General features: G+C 37.4%; 1 non-coding gene across 1 annotated transcript; it reads right to left on the bottom strand.

The window, feature by feature from the left end:
- Nucleotides 1-4069: 4069 nt before the first annotated feature.
- TRNAT-UGU (transfer RNA threonine (anticodon UGU)) lies at nucleotides 4070-4143 on the bottom strand. Its single transcript has one exon. It is a non-coding gene; the product is annotated as a tRNA-Thr (tRNA).
- Between the last annotated feature and the right edge of the window lie 19961 nt (nucleotides 4144-24104).

Here is a 24104-nt window from a genome sequence, read left to right as displayed (position 1 = left end):
AAGTATTTCCTGCCCATTCATAGAACCAGCCATTTTGAAAGGGGTCCTGGTTTGTTTTGTTGGAGAATGGTATTAGACACCAAGAGGTGGGTGTGAGGTGTGCCTGGTATTACTAGATCGTCATTGCTTCTGGGCTTTCTCAGCTGACAGAGTAAGGAAATGTGGGTGAGGACAATAACTGTATATGTACACACATCTATATTTGTATGTGTAAATGTGTGTGTGTGTGTTAAATGTGAGTTCATGTTTTTTTCAACTCTTATCCATGATCACATGGATCATTCTAGCCTCCCCTTGCTGGTCTGTAACCTTGCACTCCAATAGCGAGAAACCTTACACCATCTGCCAACCATTTCCTTAACTGTTCACTTCCGTTATACATTTATAATGGTTTCAGAGTTGTTTACCCATACACCATGAGAAACAACTCTGTCAGTCAGACGGCAGTGCTACGTCCAGTCACGTTGCCCTTAGTCTTACAGGTTCCACTAATTTCCCTGCTACTTAAGTCAGCACCTTTTCTTTCCAACCCCATCAGTGAGGTTGTTTCATACATTTGTAATTCAATAGATTATTTTTTCACATTCTGTATTCCATCCTGGGATCCCTCAGCCTCCTAAATTTTTTAAGTTGTAAATATCAAAGCTCACTTTTTGTGCCATCAAGTTCTATGGATTTTCACAAATGCAGTGTCATGTAGACACCATTATAATATACAAAATGGACTCACTGTGCGTCATCTATTCAGGCCTTGCCCTCCCACTGCCGACCACGGATATGTTTACTGTATCATTAGTTTTGCCTTTTCTAGAATGTCATACAAATGGGAGCACACTCTACGTACCCTTTTCAGACTGGCTTCTTTCACTTAGCAAAATGCATTTAAGATTCACCTGTGTCTTTTTGGACATATTGAGGTAGTAACCAGTGTTTTTATCTTTATCAATTCACTTATATAAGGATATCTTATTTTCTGCCAATTTCTGGCAATTATGAATAAAGCCGTTATAAATACCAGAGGTGCCAAAACAATGTATTCACATTTTAAAAGATGTTAACACTTTGGTCAACATTGCTCAAGCAGTAGTTCGCCATAATCTGAAGTGTCTGAGCACTGATGGGAACCACTCTGAGCACCTCTGGTAACTGCAGAAGTCAAACATGACCGTATTCATCTTTTGTTATTGGTATATATTGAGTATTACAATTTTAATACAGTTTTTTGCTTTCTTAATATGTATATACATTTTTTTGGCACCCTCTGTATTCACGTGCTGGTTTTTGTGTGGACATAAGTGTTGAACTCATTAGGGTAAGTACCTTGAGGCACAGTGGCTGGGTGTATGGTAGGACATGTAGCTCTGCAAGAGACTGCCACACTGTCTTCCAATATGGCTGTGCCATGTTTCATTCTCATCACCCGTGACAGTGTCTGTTGCTTGCATTGTCACCAACTACTGGCATTGTCAATTCTTTGGATTTTAGCCATTGTCCTTAGGTGTGTAGTGGTATCTTTTTGTTTAATTTGTGTCTCCCCACTGACAGGTAACGCAGAACATCTTTACATATGTTTGTCACCTGTGTATTTCTGTGCTGAGGCACACATTCAGATCTTTTGCCCATTTTATTTAAATGGTTTGCTTCTTATTGCTGAGTTTTAAGAGTTATGTATATACTTGGATAGAAAACCTTTATCAGATATGTACTTTGAAAATATTTTTTCCCAATCTTTCTTGTCTTTTCATTAGCTTAATGCTTTTACCAAAACAGAGTTTTTAATTTTAATAAAGTCCAACGTATCATTTCTTTCTTCATGGTTTTCGCTTTTGGTGTTGTATCTAAAAACTGATTACAAAACTCAAGGTCACATAGATTTTTCTCCCATTTTTCCTTCTAGAAGTTTTATAGTTTTACATTTCACATTTAGTCCTATGGCACCACTTGGAGTTAATTTTTGTTGAGATTGGTGTCTAGGTCCCTTTTTGTATGTGGACATCCTATTGTTATGGCTTGAAAAGACCATTTTAATGCATTGAATTGCTTTTGTGCTTCTGTCAAAGGTCAGTTAACTCTATTTGTATGTATCTACTTCTGGGCTCTCTATCTTGAACTACTGGTCTATGTGTCTGTTCATTTACCAATACCATGTTGTCTTAATTACTGTAGCTTTATAGTAAAAGTCTTGAAATAAGACAGTTTGAGTCCTCCAAATTCGTTCTTCTTCAGTACTGTGCTGGTTAACTCGAGTTTTCTTGTCTTTCCATATAAGTTTTACAATCACTTTGTTGATACCTACAAAATAACTTGCTGGGATTTTGAATAGGATGGCATTGAATCTCTAGATCAAGTTGGGAAGAATGGACTTCTTAACATTGAGTCTTCCAATCCATCCTGAACACAGAATATCTGTCCGTTATTTAAATCTTCGATTTCTTTCAAGAGTTTGGTATTTTCTGTATTTAGATTATATATACGATATATATAATCATATATATATGGTGTAAGTAGTATATATATTTGGTGTAAATGGTGTTTTTAAAAATGTGTTTATTTCAAATTCAAATTGTTCATTACTGGTATGTAGAAAAGCAATAGACATTTTTTATTTTAATCTTGTGTCTTTTGACCTTGTTATACTCATTTAGCTCCACATTTTTGTTTTGTAGATTCTTTGGGATTTTTCTACATAGACCATCATGTCATCTCTGAATAGAGACATTTTATTTCTCCCATTTTCAGTCTGCACACCCCTAAATCCTTCTTACGGTCGCACTGCACTATCTAAGCCTCCAATATCATGTATAGGAGTGGTGCAAGAGGACATCCTGGTCTTTTTCCCCAAATTAGCAAAAAGTCTCTCACCAGTAAGTATGATATTAGATGTAAGTTTTTTGTACATGTTCCTTATTAAACTGAGAAATTTCCCCTGAATTCCTAGTTTACTAAGAGGTTTTTATCATGAATGAGTATTGGGATTTTGTCAAAATATATTTACAGCATTTATTGATATGATCATGATTTTTATTCTGTAGTATTCTGATGTGATTACATTGATTTTTGAATGTTGAAAAAGCCTTACACCTGGAATACATTTCACTTGGTTGTGGTGTCTGTTTTTCCTACACATTGTGGGATTCAATTTGCTAATATTTTGTTGAAGATTTTATGTCAGTGAACATGACAGATATCAGTCTGTAGTTTTCCTTTCTTGTAATGTCTTTATCTGGTTATGGTGTTAGGGTTATAGGGGTTTAATGAAATGAGTTAACAAATGTACCCTGTCTTTCTATTCTGGAAGGAATGGTAGAAAATTGGTACTATTTCTTCCTTAAATGTTTGATAGAATTCACCAGTAAAACTATCTGGGCTTGATGCTTTCTTTTTGGAAGATTATTAATTATTAATTCAATTTCTTTGATGGCTTTAGGGCTATTCAGGAAATGTATTTCTCCTTGTGTAAGTTTTGGTAATTTGTGTCTTTCAAAGAATTGGCCCTTTTCATCTAAATTATCCAATTTGGGGGCACAGAGTTGTTCTAATATTGTTATATCCTTTTAATATTCATGGGATCATAACTGATGACTCTTATGTCTGATATTGGTCACTTGGGTCTTTTCTCTTTTTTTCCTTTGCTTAGCCTGGCTAGAGGTTTGACCATTTCATTTATCTTTTAAAAGAACTAGCTCTCATTTCTGTTCATTTTCTCTACTGTTTTCCTGTTCTCAATTTCACTGCTTCTAATTATTGTTATTTATTTTCTTCTATTTGCTTTAGGTTTAGTGTATTTTTTTAAGGCACATGCTTATCTTATGAATTTTAGATATTTTTTTCTATTCTGATTATGAATTTAATGTTAAAAAATTTCCTGTAAGCAATGCTTTAGCTGCATCCCACAAATGATGATAAGTAGTATTTTTACTTGGACTTAGTTCAAAATAACTTTTAATCTCTAATGTTTCGTTTTTTTTTTTAATTTTTTAATAATTTATTTTAACTGTGTTTTTCTAGGACCCATCAGGTCCAAGTCAAGTAGTTGTTTCAATCTAGTAGTGGAGGGCGCAGCTCACACTGGCCCAGGCGGGGATTGAACCGGCGATCCTGGTGTTACAAGCATCACTCTCTAACCAACTGAGCTACCCGGCCGCCCCTTCTGATGTTTTGTTCTTTGATGTACCTGTTATTTAGAAGTGTATTGTTTAATCCAAATATTTGGTAATTTTTCAGCTATATCTTTCCTTATTGATTTCTAGTTTTATTCCATTGTTGCCTACAAACTTACTTTGTATGATTTCTAATCTATTAAATTTGTTAAGGTCTGTTTTATGGCATATAAAATGAGCTATTTTGGTGAATAATTTATGTGAGCTTTGGAAGAATGTGTATTCTTCTATTGCCGAAACAAGTTGTCTCTGTCAGTCAAACTAATTGATAATGCTGCTTAGATTACCTATACCCTTACTGGTTTTCTGCCTGTGTAACCAGCTACTGCCAATGGGTGCTGAAGTCTCCAGCTGGCTTTGCCTATTTCTCCTTTTACTTCTTTCAACTTTTACCTCATGTATCTTGACACTCTTTACATGAGGTATATTATGTAAATATACATATTTTGTTAGGGGTATATACGTTTGTGATTGTTATGTCTTCTTGAAAAATTGACCCTTATTATTATTTAATGCACTGCACTGTTCATGCCTGATAATCTTCCTTGTTCTGAAGTCTGCTTCTGAAATTCCTATAACTTCTCCAGCTATCATTTGATTAGTGTCAGCATGGTATGTCTTTATCGATCCTTTTACATTTATCCTACCAAAATCTTTCATTTTAAAGCAGGTTTCTTGAAGACAACGGTTAGTACAGTCTTGTTTTCTTTATGCATTATGACAATCTGTGTTTTAATCTAAACCATCCACATTAAAAATGATTATTGATTTTGTTAGATTAATATCTTCCATTTTTGTAACTTTTCTAGTCATTGCATTACTGTTTCTTTATCCCCCTATTTAACTGACTTCTCTGCTTTTAGTTGATCATTTTACATGATTTCATTTTATCTGCTCTCTTAGCATATCAATTATTCTCTTTTATTTTTACTCATTTTCCTAGAACTTACATATATACATTCAATTAATCCAAATTCATTTTCAAATTACACTCTATCTTTTCGTGTGTACTGCAGGTTCATTATATCAGAGTACTCTCAATTTCTCCCTCTCATTTCTTGTGACATTGTTTTCATTTATTGAACTATTCATATGCCATAATCACCCAATACATTGTTACTTATTATTACTTTGGATGTTTTTAAGATTAGTTAAGAATCAAGAAAATTATAATTTCATTTTACCTCAATTATTTGTTTGCCAATGCTTTTCTTTTCTCGATGGAGATTCAAGTTTCTGACCTGTATAATTTTGCTTCTCCCTGAAGAACTTCTTTAACATTCCTTGTAGGGCAGGTCTGTCGGTGAGAATGCCCTCAGTTTTGGTTTGTCTGAGAGTATTTATTTCTCCTTTATTTTTAAAGGATAATTTTGTTTGATATAGATTTCTAGTTAGATTTTTTTCCTGCAACACTTTAAATATTTCACTCTACTCTTCCTACTTTCATGATTTCTGATGAGAAGTCTACTGTAATTCACTGTAATTAATTGTGTGTGTGTTTTCTTCCTGGCTCCTTTCAAGATTTTCTCTTTATCTCTGGTTTCCTGCAGTTAAATATGATATGCCTAGGCGTTATTGTTGTTATTTTTTCCTCTTTTTTCCCCCAAATATTTTCTTTCTTTGTGTTCTCTGAGCTTCCTGCATCTGTGATTTGGTTTCTGTTATTCGTTTCAGAACATTGTTGGCCATTATTACTTCAAACATTTCTTCTGCTTGTTTTAGTATCTCCCAATTATGTCTATGACTTTTTTTTAAATAGTTCAACAGTTCTTGGATGTTCTGTTCTGATTTTCCTTTTTTTCATTTCATTTAATTTTGTGAAATTTCTATTGAACTATCTTCAAGTTCAAATATTTTCTTCTACTGTGTTGAGTCTAGTGATGAACCTGTTAAAAACATTCTTCATTTAGGTTATAGTGGTTCTGATTCCTAGCATTTCCTTTTGGTTCTTACAGTTTTCATCTCTCTGCTTATGTAACCCATCTATTCTTGCATAATGTCTTCTTTTTTTCTATAAGTGTCCTTAACTTATTAATCATAGTTATTTTAAAGTCCCCGTTTGACTCTGGGTAGTGAGAACACAATGTGATACATAGATGATGTATTAGGGAAATTTACACTTGAAACCTATGTAATTTTACTAACCATTGTCACCCGAATAAATTTAATATTAAAAAAGGAACTGTAATTCCAGATCCTGCTGTTAAAAAATAAAAAAGTCCCTATTTGGTAATTCTAGCATCTGTGTCCTGAGTCTAATTCCACTAATTGCTTTAACTCTTCATAGTGTTCTTTTTTCCTTGCCAGAAGGCATATGCTGCAATTTTTTATTGAGTTCTATCTGATATTAGGAATTGAGGTAAATAGGCCGTTAGTGTGAGATTTATGGTAATCTGACTGGGAGATGTGTCCTGTTTAATGTTTGCTGTTGTTAGAGGTATGAGAAGTGTCAACCTTTTTAGTGTGGGTTTTTGTCTCCTCTCTTGCCTCTGGTTTTCTCTAAGTATTCTCCCTGGAGGAAGTTGGTGTCTTCCAGTTCCTTTAACGGTAATCCACTGTCATTATACTGATGCCTGTTGGCGGGATGGCAAATTGTGGGGGGAATAAGTGATCCACAGCTTTTTGAATAAGTCTGTTTTTGTGTGCCTAGGTTTTGAGTTGTAAAGTTCACAGGGATTTCTCCATCAGCATAGCTGTTTTTCTTCTTGCCCTCTATTCTTTTCCCTAGCTCTAGTGTTCTTGATCTACTTGTATTTCCTCAAAGCACTGACCCTATTGGCGTGTGTGTGTGTGTGTGTGTGTGTGTATTTTCTGGTTGGTAAGATAGGATGGCTAGAGGAGGCTGGAATGAGAGGTATGCCCTTCCCCCAACTGGGATAAGGCTTTGTCCAAATCTTTCCCCTGGAGATTAGGCCTTCACTATGAAAACTTCTCTAGGTGTATTTCACAATAATTAGTCTTCCCCCTTCCAGAGCCATGAGGGGGGATCTTTCTCAAATCTTTGTCATGAGAAGCTTGTGAGGTTCTTGTAGGTAAAGCCCACAAAAATATGGGAGTTCGCTGGAGTTTCTCCCTTTCACCCTAGTCCACATTCAGTTCAGCTATTTATCTAAATTCCCATTTAAGTGTTTCTACTAACTGTGGCTTGTTTCATTTCAGTTAAGTAGATCTCAGTGGACCTGTATTTTCATGGATGAGACTGTCTCTCAGATTCTGGTGTGGCAGTTTTCCCTGCAACCTCAGGTCAGTTACAGATCCAAGAAGATCATTGATTTTCTTTAGTTTGTCCAACTATATCTTACTATAAGGACAGAAACAATGACTTCCAAATTCTTCACGTGTCAGAGTTGAAACCAGAAGTCTTCAATAAATTTTTGAATGTAAAAGATAATCTTTCATTATTTAAGTAAACCCCGAATGGTTCTATGTTTTTTTTTTTAATATTTTATGTAATTTGATTTACTATCATTTATTTAGAATGTTTGCATCTATATTCATATTAGCCATAGTCTGTAAATTCATTTTTTACAGTATTTTGTCAGATTTAGTTACTACAATGAAACTATTCTGAGCAAATGAGAATGATATATTTTCTTTTTTTTCTTGTATAGGTGTATGTTTTTTTTTTAAATTAAAGTTTATTGGGGTGACAATGGTTAGTAAACTTATATAGGTTTCAAGTGTACAATTCTGTATTACATCATCTATATCTCACATTGTGTGTTCACCACCCAGAGTCAGTTCTCCTTCCATCACCATATATTTGATCTCCTTTACCCTCATCTACTATCCCTCTCTCCCCTTTCCCTCTGGTCACCACTAAACTATTGTCTATGTCTATGAGTTTTTATTTCTTTGTCTTGTTCCTTAAATATTTTGAAAAATCCACTAGTGAGAATATTTATGCCTGGAATATTCTTGTTTGGAAAGATTTTCATTTTGGACTTAATGTCTTTAATAGTATAAGGCAATTTATATTTTCTATTTCTTTTTGTGATTTTTTTCACTAGTTGTGTTTTTTAAGGAATTTTTCCATTTCATCAATATTTTTAAATGACTGATAAAAATTACTCTTCAGGTGTTCTTTACATTTTTAAAAGTTTAAGTTAGGAAACATTACAGTGATCTACAAAGGCACAGAGAATATCTGGATGGCTGTGAACACTGTTCTATGTCCCCACTTTTATGTTCCTTGGGCTTTTCCAGGTTTTGACAGCGAGATAAAAAATGCCGGCCTTGCCTAAAAGACAACATCCACATGTACAAAAGTAACCAAATCATATTCTCTCCCGAAAGATAGGGTTATCCAGTACTCAGAAGCTGAAAAAATGTCCAAACTGGTTTTTAGCTAAATCCTAACAACTGGCAAACACCACTTAAGCTGACCTGCTCTCTAATACTGCCAGTCACCGGCATTTGGCTGTGATCAAACCAACACCATTCAGTCAGCCCCATTTTTGTTTTGATCTAACCAAAATCCTGTTGATTATAAATTGAACCTAAATCCCTCCCTTCCTGAAAATTCTATATTATTTTGCACCTTTCTTTAAGAAGCAAGAAGTTGACATTTCTCTTGTGGATTTTCTCTTACCAGTGCAATTAATTTGAAGTTAATTTAGCTCTTGACTTTCAAACTGAAGTTAATTTTTATTTCTTCCACAGTTAGGGATTGGCATTAGTGCGGTGGAAGATACAACCAAAAATCTCTATGCTCAGCATGTTTAAATTCTAATGTAAAGAGACAATCATTTAAAACGATTAAATACTATGCCTCATATTAAATAAGTGCTAAAAACCATGGCAAGGGCTGTGAGTAACCTTAAGGCTGAAACAGAGGATAAAATATGCAAGAAAAAGCTAGAATTGAAAATAGCCATAGTATCAGATCTCCAGCACCTCACTAAACATTGTGAAAGAGTTTTAGATTACAAGAAAAATCAAACTAGAGACAAAATTGCATCCTCCCCTCCCAGACACATGTAAACATTAAGTACATTAGGAAAACAATTGTCCAGTATTAGCTGAGAATCTAAAATGGAAAAAAAAAGTAGTCAAGGTACTTCAAGTGGGTACCAAGCACCTATCAGCCTTTATACCCTAAAGTTAAAAGGAAAAATTTCTTTAAATATTTAAGATAAACTTGTGATTTCAAAAACTAGATATGGGTGCTACAATGTCCATTTTAGGTGGTAGTTTTCTCCAATAATCCTCAGATGTCCCCCATGTCCCCGCTTAGCACGAATTACCCTCAGAATAACGACATTAGCCTTTCTTCCACTGTCATACCGTATCTGCGCGTTTGCTAGGTCGGGATTCACTGCAACGGAACCGCAGAGGAAACTCTGGATGGTCTAGACCTCGAGGCCCCCAGGACTGCCCCCCTCATCAAAAGTTCAAAGATAATTTGGAGATTGATTTCCTAGTACTTTCATATCTAAATCGAGCCCAAATGGAAGATCTCAAAGAAATGCTAGAAATTTCTTCTAAGAAATAGTGCACAGTAATTTCTACTAACATAGGTAGACTTATTTGGGATAAACCTACTAAGGTTTAGATTTATTTATCTGACCTGCTACCTAAAACTGCACATCTTCTTCTCAAACCAGAAACTGCAAAGGACTAAAAACAAAAGCCAGAAACATGTAGCAATCCTAATTATTTTACCCTCCAATTCCAAAAACACACTTGGCAGAGAGAAATTTTCTCAGGACCTCAGAGCTGGAAATAGCCATTCCTTGTTTCCTATAGTACCACAGCCAAATCCCACTGTATTTTGAGCAACTCCTTGAGACTATACATTTTGTAGTGGTAGATTTGTTTTCCTTTTTTGTTAATATATCTTTTGGGTCAAAATAGTCTACACTTGCTTGTCCACTCAGGAAAATCAACAGCATACTTGGTCTATGTCCCAAGGCAAAATCTGCCCAGATGGCAGAAGTCACGGCACCTACAGGTCTTGTCAATCAGAGAGAGACAAGGAGTGATTATACACACCGATAGGAAGTATATTTTGAGTGTGGTCCATGGTTTTGGGGTGCTTTGTGAATAAACAGGGTTCTTAGTCTCAGCAGGAGCCTCAATTAAGAATGGTCTATGGCCAGGGGGATACGAAAGACAGTTTGGGGAATATAACAATAATGTTGTAAAGATTTTGTAGGGTGTCAGATGGGCACTTGTCTTATTAGGGAGACCACTGCATGGTGTAGCCGCCTGACCACTGCAGTGTACACCTGAAGCTGAATAATACTCAATGTCAACTATAATTTAATATACATACATATAGTCACAGGATGTGGAGTACAGCGCAAGGAATAGAGTCAATGGGATTGTAACAGCTATATACGACGTCAGAGGGGTAATAGATTGGGGGAGGGGGTTATCACTTTGTGAGGGGTATAAATTTCTAACTATTACATTGTTTTTTGTACACCTAGAACTAATTTTAAAAAGGTGCAACTGAACCCCAACTTAAAAAAAAAAAGGTCAGCAAATAAAGTAACTTTTGAAAGCTCCAATGTTTCCAAAAGAGATGGCGATTATAAAAGTAAACCCTCATCAAAAGAGGGTTCCATGGAAGATGAAGGAAATGCCCCCCCGCTGAGATCCTGTCCGTCATGATGACACCTTTTGAGAGATTCATATCAGCTGTTACAGGACAGCAGGCATGGGCTCGAGGTCAGCGAAGGGTGACTGGGAGAAATCTGCAGGTAAAACACGTGAAAAGAACCCCTGGGACTGTCCCGATTGGCACTTGCAAAAATTTAACATAAAATTATCCAGCACAGCAAGGAGAAAGTGGCGACTGTACCCAATCAACACCGGTGAGGACATTTTACTGAGATTCCTGAGGGTGTCGGTGGCTAGGCCTCGCTGGTTATTCTGAGTAGAACTGTAAAGGTGGGGCGTGGCCAAGAGCCCCAACCACAAGGCTCCTCTGAACACCTCCAAACAGATCCCTAAGTACCGCTGTGACGGGTTTTGAATATGCATTATAATTGTTTCCTTATTTGGGGGGTGGATTGAAGACTGGATGGAGATTTCCTGCTATGCCAGGAGACATATCACATGACTTTGTGTTCCCAAACTATTTTTTAATAGTACTAGGCACAACCATTTCACTGAGACTGTAATTAAAGAGCTTTGCACAGTCTGCCAGTCACACAGCAACCCTATGTCCATGTTGCTGCAATCTTCAGGAAAGATAGAATAAACAGAAATCTTCAACTCAAGTTAGCAACATTTTCAGAGACTCTCAAACTCCCATGGCCCAACATTTGCTTTAACGAACTCAACTCCTTCTGGGTTTCACGTAAGTTTTCCTTTTGAGTAAGAAACAGGATAACCTGAGTCTGCTTCTAGAGTCTACATTATTGTAAGCATTCACGGCGGAATATTGCTGGTGACTCGCGATTCATTCATTTGTAATAGTAATAAAACTTCCGCCCACGTGGTACATGAGTGATGTGGACAGCACGCTCTTAGTGTTCTCATTCAACCTCATTAGAATCCTCAGCGACCAGCTTACTAAAGTATCTGTTTGGACGCAGTGGCAATAGCCATAGCAGCGAACGTACTGGAAACTTCCACTCGCTTGGTTTTAGATTAGGGTCCCCTTTAAGTCAACAGGTACAAATAGCCTTTCCTCAATGCCCTCCTAAACAACCATTAAATTCTGAAGACCTTCAGGTGTATAGCACAGTGGTCAGCCATCTATAGTCAATGAAGTGGTCTCTTATTTTACACATTCTATCATGGAATGTCCCATGAGGCACCTGGTGGATGACGTTGAATAATACTGAATGTCAACTATAATTAAATATGTATAGACAGAGGGACAGGATGTGGAGTACAGCATAAGGAATAAAGTCAATGGAATTGTAACAGCTATATATGACGACAGACAAGATTGGGGAAGGGGGTTATCACTTTGTGAGGGGTGTAAATGTCTGACTATTACATTGTTTTGTACGCCTGAAGCTAATTTTAAGAGTCTTGGAATTGGGGGAAAAAAAAGTTTTGAAGACCTGGTCTAAAATGTGGGAGAGAAAGACAGCTTTGAAACTCGGAGAGGCCCCTAAAAGGTAGTGAGGAAGTAAACATCCAGAACTGTGCTACTCAAAGTGGTGCCTTTTGATCAAAGGCAGAAGCCCTGGAGACCTCAAGCTGAGAGCTCTCAGGAACCCATTAGACACAAACGACCTCGGAAGGAAATGGCTTCCCCCCACTGGCTTCCTAGTGATGGCTTCTCATGCCCCCAAATGGCTAGACTTTCCTTTTGCTTTAGATCAGCTCATGATATTGATATTACCAAATTTATTGTCTGGCACTTTACTACTTTTGGTAGCATTGAAATACTGCAACACTATTTGACAATCTCACAGGAATATTTTGGCTTTAAACAAATCTTTGGGTACTTTGGAAACTGCTCTTGGATTGGCGAAATGAAAGTCTCCAGGCTATGTCCTGACATTGAAAAAGAGCTCGTTGCCTTGGTAAAATAACATCTGCTACATTCAATATATTTCTTACATCACCCAGCTTCTATTTTGACCCACTTGTTCTCTTCTAAGAAAAAAAGATCCTCAGAGAACTTAATTCTAGAAGAGTGAAAACTGAGTCTTCATGTTAGAACCCAAGTCCTACCTCTCAAGGGGAATTCTGTATTGCTTTCTTCTAACGTTGCAGCAGCTATGTACACTGCCGGGTGGGTACTAGACTAACCAAGGTGATCACTGCATAAGTTATATAAATGTCTAACCTAACCACTATGCTGTGCACTAATGTAAAATATATATTGAAACAAATATAAAGTAATATTGAACGCCAACTGTAACTGAAAAAAATAATTTAAAAAAATGTCCTTTCCTCTCTGATATACTGTTGAGACTGCCCAGGTGAACGGGCTCTCTCTTGCTGTTGTAGAGAGCAAGCTAGTTTAGATATTTTTTAGGAGCCAGCATTTGACATATATAACAGTATCAATGATATTTAAATGTGTGTTTTCTCAAAGAGTTACAAATAATATTTTTGAACACCTAATGTGCCAGACATTGTGCCAGTAACACTTTCCCCAACATATTTAATTTCGGCAACAGCTGGCATATGTCATCTCCTCCCATTACAGAGACAACCAGGAAAACATGGCGAATAGGAATTTGAATCAAGGCAGTGTACTCCCGCCTCTACCTCATTACGAGACTGCACCTGTGTCTACTAACGGAGTCCCATTCCACGATTGCATGAACCTTACAATCTGGCTCACAGTTGTTTATCCCTGCCTAGAACAGTGCCTGTCTCATTCTACATGCTCCACAAATATTTTAGGGTGAATGGATGAATTTAAAACATATCCTGTGCTTCCAAATTTCCAGGTATGACACAAATAAGTCACAGGGATGTAAAGCACAGCATAGGGAATATAGTCAATACTGTGATAGCACAGTAGGGTCTCAGATGGTTGCTGGACTTATCATGTGATCACTTGTTTAGGAATATAAATGTTTAAGAACTGTTGTGTACACCTAAAACTAAGATAATATTGTATGTTAGCTATATGTTTAATAAAAATCTTTTTTAAAATGTAAAATAAATAAATAAGTAAAACACATCTCAGGCTGGTACAGAGGGTATCCTCAAATATGGGCTTTCAATCCAGAAGTTCAAAATTACACTAATATACCAGGGATGCCAAAAATATGTATACACATGACTTGTATTCATTTTTTTTATTGGTATATAATAAGTATTACATTTTTAATACAGTTTTTTCCTTTCTTAAAATGTGTAGACATTTTTTTGGCACCCTCTGTAGTAATCCTTTACCTTGGTTTTCTCGTCTTTGTAATGGGGGAAATACTATCTAGGTTCGTTCTAAAGATTATGTGGTAGAATTATACAAATCAGCAACCACGGGAGCCAGAATGGATGGGGTGCTATAAAATAGTGTCTATTATGATGAAGATTACTCTCATTCTTACTTTCCCCCAGTAATTTCCTTCCTGCATATGGTTTCATTAAGTGGCATATTTCCTTATCTTACACTTCAACTTGTCCCTGGTTATTTAGTAACATAAAAGGTGTTCTATTCTTTAGTTTCGTCTCTCTTTTTTTCAGTTGGGGGGGTTTGTATCTGAGCATCTGGTAACTACACAAGAAAGTGGATCCTAACCATTTAATGCCTAACACATCCCATCTAGAAGTAGGGATTAGAAGGGGAGAGGAAGAGTCAGGCAGTGTGTGAAGGAGTAAGCTTGTATTTTCTTTCTTTTTGGAATAGGGATGCTGCTCAAACGCTGCAGAGGGAAGCTGCCCTGCCACTAGGTAATGACTATCCCAAGGCACCTTTCTTGATCTCTAAACATTGGAGTTTTTTCGCAGTTAAGTGGGTCTAGGTCGTTACTGATGTATGTAAGAAAGATGACAGGTGTGGGATAAAGCCTGTGGCTGGCGTATGGCAAGACCTCAACAAAAGGTAATGACAGGATAGTGAGTATTATGACACTTACTTGTCATCCATCTACTTGTTCATTTAACACAGAATATAAATCAAACAAACAGTCCCTCAAAAGGAAGGGATAGTATCCATTTAAGCACATACAGTATTAGAATATGTTCCAAAAAATCCACTGAGACCTCAAAACTTAAATCTTGCCCTAATTTTAGCTGTGGGCCCTCTCTCTGAATACAACTCTCTCTTTCATGGAGGTAATAACCACAAGACACTTCCCACAGCAGGTATGGAACAAATCCCCTTGCCCATTCAGTCACTCATGCGTGGTTTTGGTGATCCAGTCAATAGACAAACACTGCAGGAGCACAGCATCTCCTCTATGCAAGGTGTGCACCAGGCACAAGGAGAGCACAACCCTTTCTCTGGCTGCTTCCAGGGAATCAGGACACAGCTGACCATCAGCATGTGGTCCTCAGTGCACTTTGCTCTCTACGTCATAGCCACCTGCGTCTCTGAGTCGCCACAAGTAAGTTGTCTTCATTCTATCCTTTGAACTTGACACATTTGTCCACGTCACGAAGACTCACACCAGATTGAAAGAACGAACAGCATATATATGAACATGCACCTTCCTGAATCCATAAATAGCTTTTTATATGTGTAGGTATAATAAACATATAAGTGACTGTATATATATATATATAGATAGATAGATAGATATCTATATATATATATATATCTATATATATATATATAGATATATATATATATATGATTGCCCATCATTTGATAAATCATTCAAAGTATTGAAGTTGCATTTATTTGAGCACATACCACGACTGGAAAGTGTGGGAAGCACAGATACCTGTATATGAAAAAGATAATCTCAAGGAGCTTACAGTTTATCAAGGATGAAAGAAACATGGACAGTAATTAAAATAAAGGGAAGCAGATGAAATGACAATCAGGTCTAAGAATGATGACACAACTTCTTCCTGAAATTTTACTTAGAAGATAATAATGTATTTTCTAATTTTTTTTCTCAGTTTTTTAAATGATGAATTTGTTCTCCAAATCCGAGCAGAGGAACGTCTGTCCTTCCCAGAAGAGTGTAGAACATGCTGAAGTGAGTTCCCTATGGCCTTACATGGCCGTCTGAAGTGCAATCTTCAGTGGAGAACCAGATACAGAAAATATGCGGCACTGCCATTTTTAATTGTATAATTGTAACATGCAGTTGGTATTGTTTCCTGGGTGACCTACCCAGGACACCAGTAACTGCTTCTTCGTACTGTGCACTTGGGTCATAGAGCTTCTAAGCCCTTCCAAAACTGAACTCTTTCACAAAAGCAAAACAGGAAGGAACAGCTGGATTAATTGGCCAACAAATTCATTTCAGTAGGGAGTCCTTGCGGTCGTTGATCAGGCTATAATGCAGGTAGTCTGTGGGGTTGTTTGATAATGTAAGCTGGTGATAGTTATTAACACAACATAAATTGTCATAAAGATCTTCAAAGAGCCCTTGGGCTCCAGTGGTGGGAGGTGGCACTTATCCTTTATTGCTTCCTGGCCATGTTTGCACCGAGTTCCTTCCCACTTTGTCGTAGTGGACATTCTCTTCCAGACTATGAGGCAGCGGTAGAGCTAATAACCATGTGGTTCACACTCCACTGGGGCTGTGACCAGCTACCTGGAGTCCCAATTATTGGGTCACTGAATCCCTCAGTGGCTCATGTCAGCTCACCCTTCCACTCTTAGACTTCTACATAGACAAGGAAGAGAAAAGTTTGTACGTTACTAAGAACAGGAAGCAGATAACTGAATTTAGGGCTTCAAATGGCCCTTTGTGCCAATCACATAATGGAAAAAATTGACTGCAGAAATAAGTGAAGCCAAGAAACATAGAACTAAGATGAAAAGGGGGCACGCAGCCAGATACTTCTCGAGATCCTGGACTCCTGGACTCCACTGAGACCGAATTTAGACGCATCAGGGTCATAAAAGATTACGAACTCCCTGATTCCCCATTAAGGTATTGAGCTCTCATTGATAACAGAGATTAGATTGATCAGGACAATTATGAGGAAATACAAAGAAGAGGTAATAATATCAAGATTGAGGAATTATATTATTTCTAGAGTGTTTCTTGAACTATTCTTCTTACGAGCATAATACTGCCAATGGGGGAAAAAGAAAAGAAAGAGTGGTGCCAGGGTGGTACCATGGAGCAAGAGGTGACAACCAAGTTCTCTTTGGTACGTAATTCATTGTTGATCATATGGTACCTAGGGCTGCAGAACAGAATGCAACAATGAAATAAGTTAAATAATTGGACTTGGTGTAATGCATTTATACAGATGTTATCATTGAATATACTTGTGCAAGTGTCATATGCAACCATGGCATTAAAATTTCAGATTATGCCACAAAGTGAAGCTAGGGTGGGGCTAGCATCACGGTATAATGGTCAGGCAAGCAGCTCTGCAGCTAAGATATATCTGGGCTTAGGTATCACTACGGCCAGTTACTATAATGACGACCATTATTGCTGTTGTCTCCTGCAGCTGTTCCCTGCAGCATTTGTTCCAACCCTTTCCAAGAAGTCATTTACTACTCAAAAGAGCAATCTGAGGAAGGCAGGCTCTTCATTATTTAGACACATATATAAAATACATTACATAAAGAGGTCAAATTTATAACTTTCTCCTAGTTTGCAATAAGCACTAAAATAAATCAAACTGAAACTTCATCAAAATTAAAAATGTCTGCTTATTAAAACACAATTTAAAAATGAAAAGGTAGGGGAAGCAGAATGGGGACTGATTGCTGCATGGTTATGGGTTTCCTTCTGGGGAGCTGCAAATGTTCTGGAATTAGATAAAGATGGTAGTTGTACAACACTGAATGTATTAAATGCCACTGAATAAGTACATTTTAAAATGCTTAATTTTGTGTTATATGAATGTCATCTCAATTAAAAAGACAAAAAAAGAGTGAGTGAGAATAAAGAGCAGTTAGGGATGAACAATTAGAAAATTTGGGCTATTTTACAGTTTACACTGCATGGACATTAAAAAAAGATAAAGAAAGAAGGAAAATGTTCGCTACTTAATGGAAAAAAACATTTGCAACACACATTTTTGGCAAGAAATGTGTATCCTGATAATACAAGAATCCTTACATATGAAGACTGAATAAACAACCCAATTTAAGTGACTGCCATTAAAAAAAATATATTAGAAACACTTGTTGCAAAGCTAAGTGGTGTAATAAACTGTGGTAGATAGAGTTAAGGATCAACCAAAAGAGATTGAAGAAAACCCCTTTGAATCTTCATACTGATGGAATGATTTCCATGATATATTAAGTGGAAAAGACAAACTGTGGAAGAGCATCTAGAGTATGCTACTATTCATGTAAGAAGGAAGAGGATATGATAAAATATACATGTATTTGCCCACTTGTGAACCAGAAAAACAGAAAATATAAACCAGAAGTGAATGAGACTCGTTACTTCCAGGGGATGAATGAGCATAGGTGGAAAGATGGGAGGAATGGGGCCAGTGTCGGGAGAATAACAATTCTCATAGTTCTAATTCTTAGAACCATGGTAATGTTTCATATATGCAGAAATCAATAAAGTCAGCCATGAGGTGGGGGAATTCAAAATGGAATATAAACAGTAACAAACATACTTGATTCTATGATTAACATATGTAGGGGGTTGGGGGGAAGAAAAACTAATCTAAGGTAAGTTTGAAAATCAATGTATTGACTAGACACTCTAAGGATACAGGAAAAAGAACTATATATAATATTGTATTTTACTTAGTGGTCTTCTTTTTTTAAAGGGGTTTAACAGTTTTTAAAATATATATATATATATGATTGAGGAAATAAGAAAATATACTGTACATAATGAAAGGTAGGTTTCTTGCTGTTGGAGAAAGGAATTACAAATAGGGAAAGAGGGAATAGTAAAATGAACCCTAGGATACTGGGTTGTAATCAGAAATAACAGTATGGCGATACACACAGATGGATAGCAATAGAAATTATTTAGATGGGTGCATATGTGTCTGAGTAAACCTATACGTATTTCTGCACTAGTAGGGCCTATAATAAATTATACCCTAGTAACAATGAGCACACTTAACCCTCGGATCTTGGTTTCTAAATACTATTTTCCAATACAAAGAACCAGAGTTCCATACCAAGATGGCGCAATAGGTAATCGCTGAGCTTACCTTCTCTCACAACCACATCAAAATTACAACTCATCTACAAAACAACCATTATTGAGAATCGCCTAAAATCTTGCTGAACTGAAGCCCTTCAACTAAGGACTTGCAGAAGAAGCCACCTCCAGACTGGTAGGAAGGTCAGAGATGCGGCATGGGCTGGTCCCACACTCGCGTGTGACCATTAAAGATCGGGAGGGCTATTTTAGCTGTGGGGGTTCCCCCCATGCCCTAAAGGAGTGAGGGATCCCAGCCCCACCACAGCCCAGGGTCCCAGTGCCGGGGAGAGAAGTCCTCATAATTTTTGGTTGTGAAAACCAGCGGAGATTATGACTGAGTGAGACAGTGCGGCTGCACTCACAGGCCCTCCTCTTAAAGCAACTGCACACGGACCTACCCACCAGTGGAATCACTCACTCTGAGATCCAGTGCTGGGGCAGCAGCTGGAAAGGCGGCAGGGACAAATGGTGGGGAATTGAGTTGTGTGGGTTGGGACAGGGGCTGGAAAGACAGATTTCTCCTGGATGAGGGAGGTGGCACAGGCCATTGTTTCTTTGTTGAGCCCTCTCCCCTCTCGGCGTGTGAACACAGGTACCGTCATTTCTGAGTCTCCGCAGTTTGTTCGCCCTGCCCTGGCGATTAGAGACCTGCTCCCATCCTACTTCTGGGCACACCCAGGCTACTTCCAGGGCTTTTTCATGCAGACCACCTGCCTTGGCTCAAGCTGCATACTTTTCTAGACACTCAAAGGTTTGCGGAACCCAGACAAGCAGCATCTGACTTGAGCATGCCCTGTACCTCTCCCTGGCTGAGCAGCCCTAAGCCGGCACTAGTGGCAGATGGCCTTGGTTTGCCGCTTGGCTTCTCAAGGCGCTTCCAAGCACAGCACGGGCAGCTGCCATCTGTGGATTTCTTTCTGGAATTCCAAGCTGGGTAGCTTCAGGTGGAACACGGGGGCTATGGCTGAACTTGACCTATAGCGGATCCCCTCCAAAGTGGTCCTGGGGCTGGCGCCCCCAGTGGCTAGCTTCAAAGTGAGCTGAAGCATCACCCAGCTGCCCCCAAGTACAATACACCCAAGGGGCAGATTGGGCAGGCGTCAGAGACCTGCTGAGGCAGATTCTGCTCTGTAGGATCAGCCCTTGCACAACTCTTCCACTGTAGTCAAGGCTAGTCCTCACAACCAGTGAGCCCAAGGGTCAGTCCCTCCCGTTGATGTGCAATTATCAACCAAGGTCAACTACAAAAGTGGGGTACACACAACCCACACAAGGGACACATCTGTAGTGCGTGACTCAGATGAGCGGAAAGACTATGCCACTGAACTCCACAGCACACCTACTACATAAGGACACTATACTAAGACCAGAAGACATAGCAGCCCTACCTAATACATAGAAACAAACATAGGGAGGCAGCCAAAATGGGGAGACAAAGAAACACATCCCAAGTAAAAGAACTGAGCAAAGCTCCAGAAAAAGAACTAAGCAAAACAGAGCTAAGCAATCTATCAGACACAGAGTTCCAAACACTGGTTATAAGGATACTCAGTGGTCTCAGGGAGAACTTCAACAGAGAGATAGGAAACATAAAAATGGAGATGTAACACATGAAAAAGAACCAGTCAGAAATAAAGGATACAATAAGGGAAAAGAGAAATATATTACAGGGAATCAACAGTAGATTAGATGAAGCAGAGGATCCAACCAGCAATGTGTAAAATAAGGTAGCAGAAAATACTCAACCAGAATAGCAAAAAGGCAAAAGAATCCAAAAAATTGAGGAGAGTTTAAGGGGCCTCCAAAACAATATCAAGCATACCAACATTCGCATCATAAAAGTACTAGGAGAGAGAGAACAAGGAATTGAAAACCTATTTGAAGAAATAATGACAGAAAACTTCCCTAACCCGGTGAAGGAAATAGACATACGAGCCCAGGAAGTCCCAAACAAGATGAACCCAAAGAGGCCAACACCAAGACACACCATAAAATGCCAAAGGTTAAAGACAAAGAGCAAATCTTAAAACCAACAAGAGAAAAGCAGTTAGTTACCTACAAGGGAGCTCTCATAAGACTGGCAACTGATTTCTCAGTAGAAACTTTGCAGGCCAGAAGGAAGTGGCAGGAAATATTCCAAGTGATGAAAAGAAATGACCTACAACCAAGACTGCTCTACCCAGCAAGGTTGTCATTTAGAACTGAAGGACAGATGAGGAGCTTCCCAGTCAAGAAAAAGTTGAAGAAGTTCATCATCACCAAACCAGTATTACAAGGAATCTTAGAGGGACTTCTTTAAGATGGGAGAGGGTTAAGGATGGGTGAAAGGGGAAGAGATTAAGTACAAATTGGTTGTTACACAGTAGGCATGGGGATGTAGGTATGACATAAGGAATATAGTCAGTAATATTGTAATAATTAGGTATGGTGCAGGATAGGTACTAGATCTATCAGGGTGACAGATGGGAATGGGGTTGGGGGCAGGGTGAAAAAGGTGAAGGCATTAAGAAACACAAATTGGTAGTTAATACAGTATGGGGAATATAATCAACAATGTTGTAAAGATCATATAAGGTGCCAGATGGGCACTGGGCTTATCAGGGGGATCACTTCATAGACTGTGTCCAATGTGCTATACACCTGTAGCTGAAGTAGAATAACACTGAATGTCAACTATAACTAAATATATAGGTATATGTAGTCACGGGATGTGGAGTACAGCATAGGGAAGATAGTAAATGGTATTGTAACAGCTATATAAGATGTCAGAGGGGCAGTAGCTTGTGGGGTGGGTTATCACTTTATGAGGGGTTTAAATGTCTAACTATTACATTGCTTTGTACGCCTGAAACAAACAAACAAACAAAGAACCAGAGTTCCTTGAAGAAATGGTTGACTCCAGGTTTGGGGAAAGAAAATACCAGATAAGCCTGGAACATCTTTTGGAACAAGAAAATAAGGAAGTGCTCACAAAATTATGTGGGCATGCTGAAAGAACCCAGGGGCCAACTTAAAAAAAAAAGCTCCAATGGGAAAACATAAAAAACAAAACCCCAACAACAACAACAACAACAAACTCCAATGGTTAAATCTTGGAAATTTTTAGAAATAAAAATAAATAATTATTTCAATATATAAAAACCATGGAATAAAATAAATATTATACATCCATACTGATGTGAAACAACTAAATATATAAATAAATGAGGTGAGGGATGGACGGCTCTTCCTTTGAATCAAATTCTTATGAATAAATGTAGAAAGTATCATAGAAATAGGAAACCATCATTAGGCAAACACCCTAGTAATAACTGCTATAGGTAAGAATTGTCAATGGGTGCTAAAATTGAGTGAATGTAGGAGCAAGAAAATATTTGCACAGTCTCAAATGATCTCCTCACAAATATATATTAATTACAGAGAAAAATAGGAGCTTTGCAGTGGAGAAACCTGGCATATACCAGCTTAAGCAAGTGACCATATTGAACATCAGCAGACATAAGACATATTGACGTGTACTCCTGATACGACCCACTGAAAAGCACACACTATTATTGCTGTTATTTTTACCCAAAGTGCAAAATCCCAATCTAAGCATGAGAAAATATCAGACAAATCCAGCTTGATGACTACTGTACAAAATTACTGCCTGGTAATTTTACTACTGTGTCAAGTTTATGAAATATAAAGAAAGAATGAGAACCTCTCCCAGACGGGGGTGGTGGGTACAGAGACAAAGGAAACATGACACATAAATGCAATGTGAAATACTGAATTGGACTTTAAAGAAAGGACATTAGTGGGACAACTGGCAAAAATCAAATACCGTCTTCAGATTACATCAATGTTAATTTCCAGATTTCAATAATTGTTGTATGTATTAATGTTATAAGAATTGTTATATAAGATTGTTAATATTAGGAAAGGTAAGGAATTAGGTAAGGAATATATAGAAATTGTCAGTACTATTTTTGAAAATTTCCTGTAAGTCTAACATTTCTTTACAATACTAAGGAAAATGTTACGAAAAATTAAACAGAATTTTTATTTAAAAAAGGATTTATAACTGGCAACTAACCTCATGAAACATTATCTTCTTAGGTGACCAAATTATAAATTGAAGTCACAATAAGGTACTACTCACACTCATTCAAATGGATAAGATTTAAAAGAATGACAATTTCCATTGCTGGTGATAGATAGTAACTGAAAATATCATGTGTCAGTGGCTGAAAGTATGGAAATTTCCTACCTCTTTAGAAGACTTTGGAAGTTTCTTATAAAGTAAGCAAAATCTATCTTATGATCAAGCAAATTCCGTTTTTAGATAATCACATAAGAGATCTGGTAACATATTCAAAATAGTTAAAAACTGGAAACAACCCAGATGTCCATCAACAGGAGAATGGATAAACCAATTGTAATATGCCCATTCAAAGGAATGTTACTTGACAACTAAAAAGAGAAAAAAATCTAAACCTACTGATGTAGGGAATAATATGGATGAGTCTCAATATGATTACAATGAGTGGAAGAAGCCAGATACGTACTGTATGTTTCCATTTATGTGAATTTCAAGAGCTGGCAAAACTAACCTATGATAATAGAAATTGGAATGTTGTTTCCTATGAAAATGAGGCTCAGCTGGAAGGAGGCTGTATGGAAGGGTTCCAAATAAGAAAAAGCCTCTACCTCCTGGATAAAGTACTAGTTACATGGGCATACACTTTTAAGAAAACTCATTGAAATATACAATTAAGGTCTATGCACTTAACTATGTAAATTTTACCTGTGTAAAAATATAAATGTTAAAAATAATACACAGTGGTATGAAATGATCTAGAAATATTAAAATATTTATACATTACATAAATATGTAAAAGAAAGTTACAGAATATTATAAAACTCTGTGTGTGTGTGTGTGTGTGAAGGAAAAACAAGAAACTATAATATTAGCTGATTCAAAAAAGGGGAAATTGGGTTGTTATAGAGCATAGAACTGAGACGGTGAATAACCTTTTGCTGAATATCCTTTTGTAAATTTTCAATTTTATAACACATATTACAGTTTTAAAAATAAAAGTTTTAAATGCTTCTGGAGGAAAGAAGTGTTATTTGTAGATACTTTCTCCATCTTATTTGTAGATACTTTAAAAATAACATGAAGTGAATATGGCAAAATGTTGATAATGGTGGAAGCTGGGTTATCTTCAAGTTCACTGTTCTTTTTTCGTTATACTCTGTATGTTTACAA

This window comes from Rhinolophus ferrumequinum, chromosome 28 (genome assembly GCF_004115265.2).
Source record: "Rhinolophus ferrumequinum isolate MPI-CBG mRhiFer1 chromosome 28, mRhiFer1_v1.p, whole genome shotgun sequence".
NCBI lineage: Eukaryota > Metazoa > Chordata > Mammalia > Chiroptera > Rhinolophidae > Rhinolophus > Rhinolophus ferrumequinum.
Note: the sequence above shows the minus strand (reverse complement) of the source record. Positions and strands in the feature narration are given on the sequence as shown.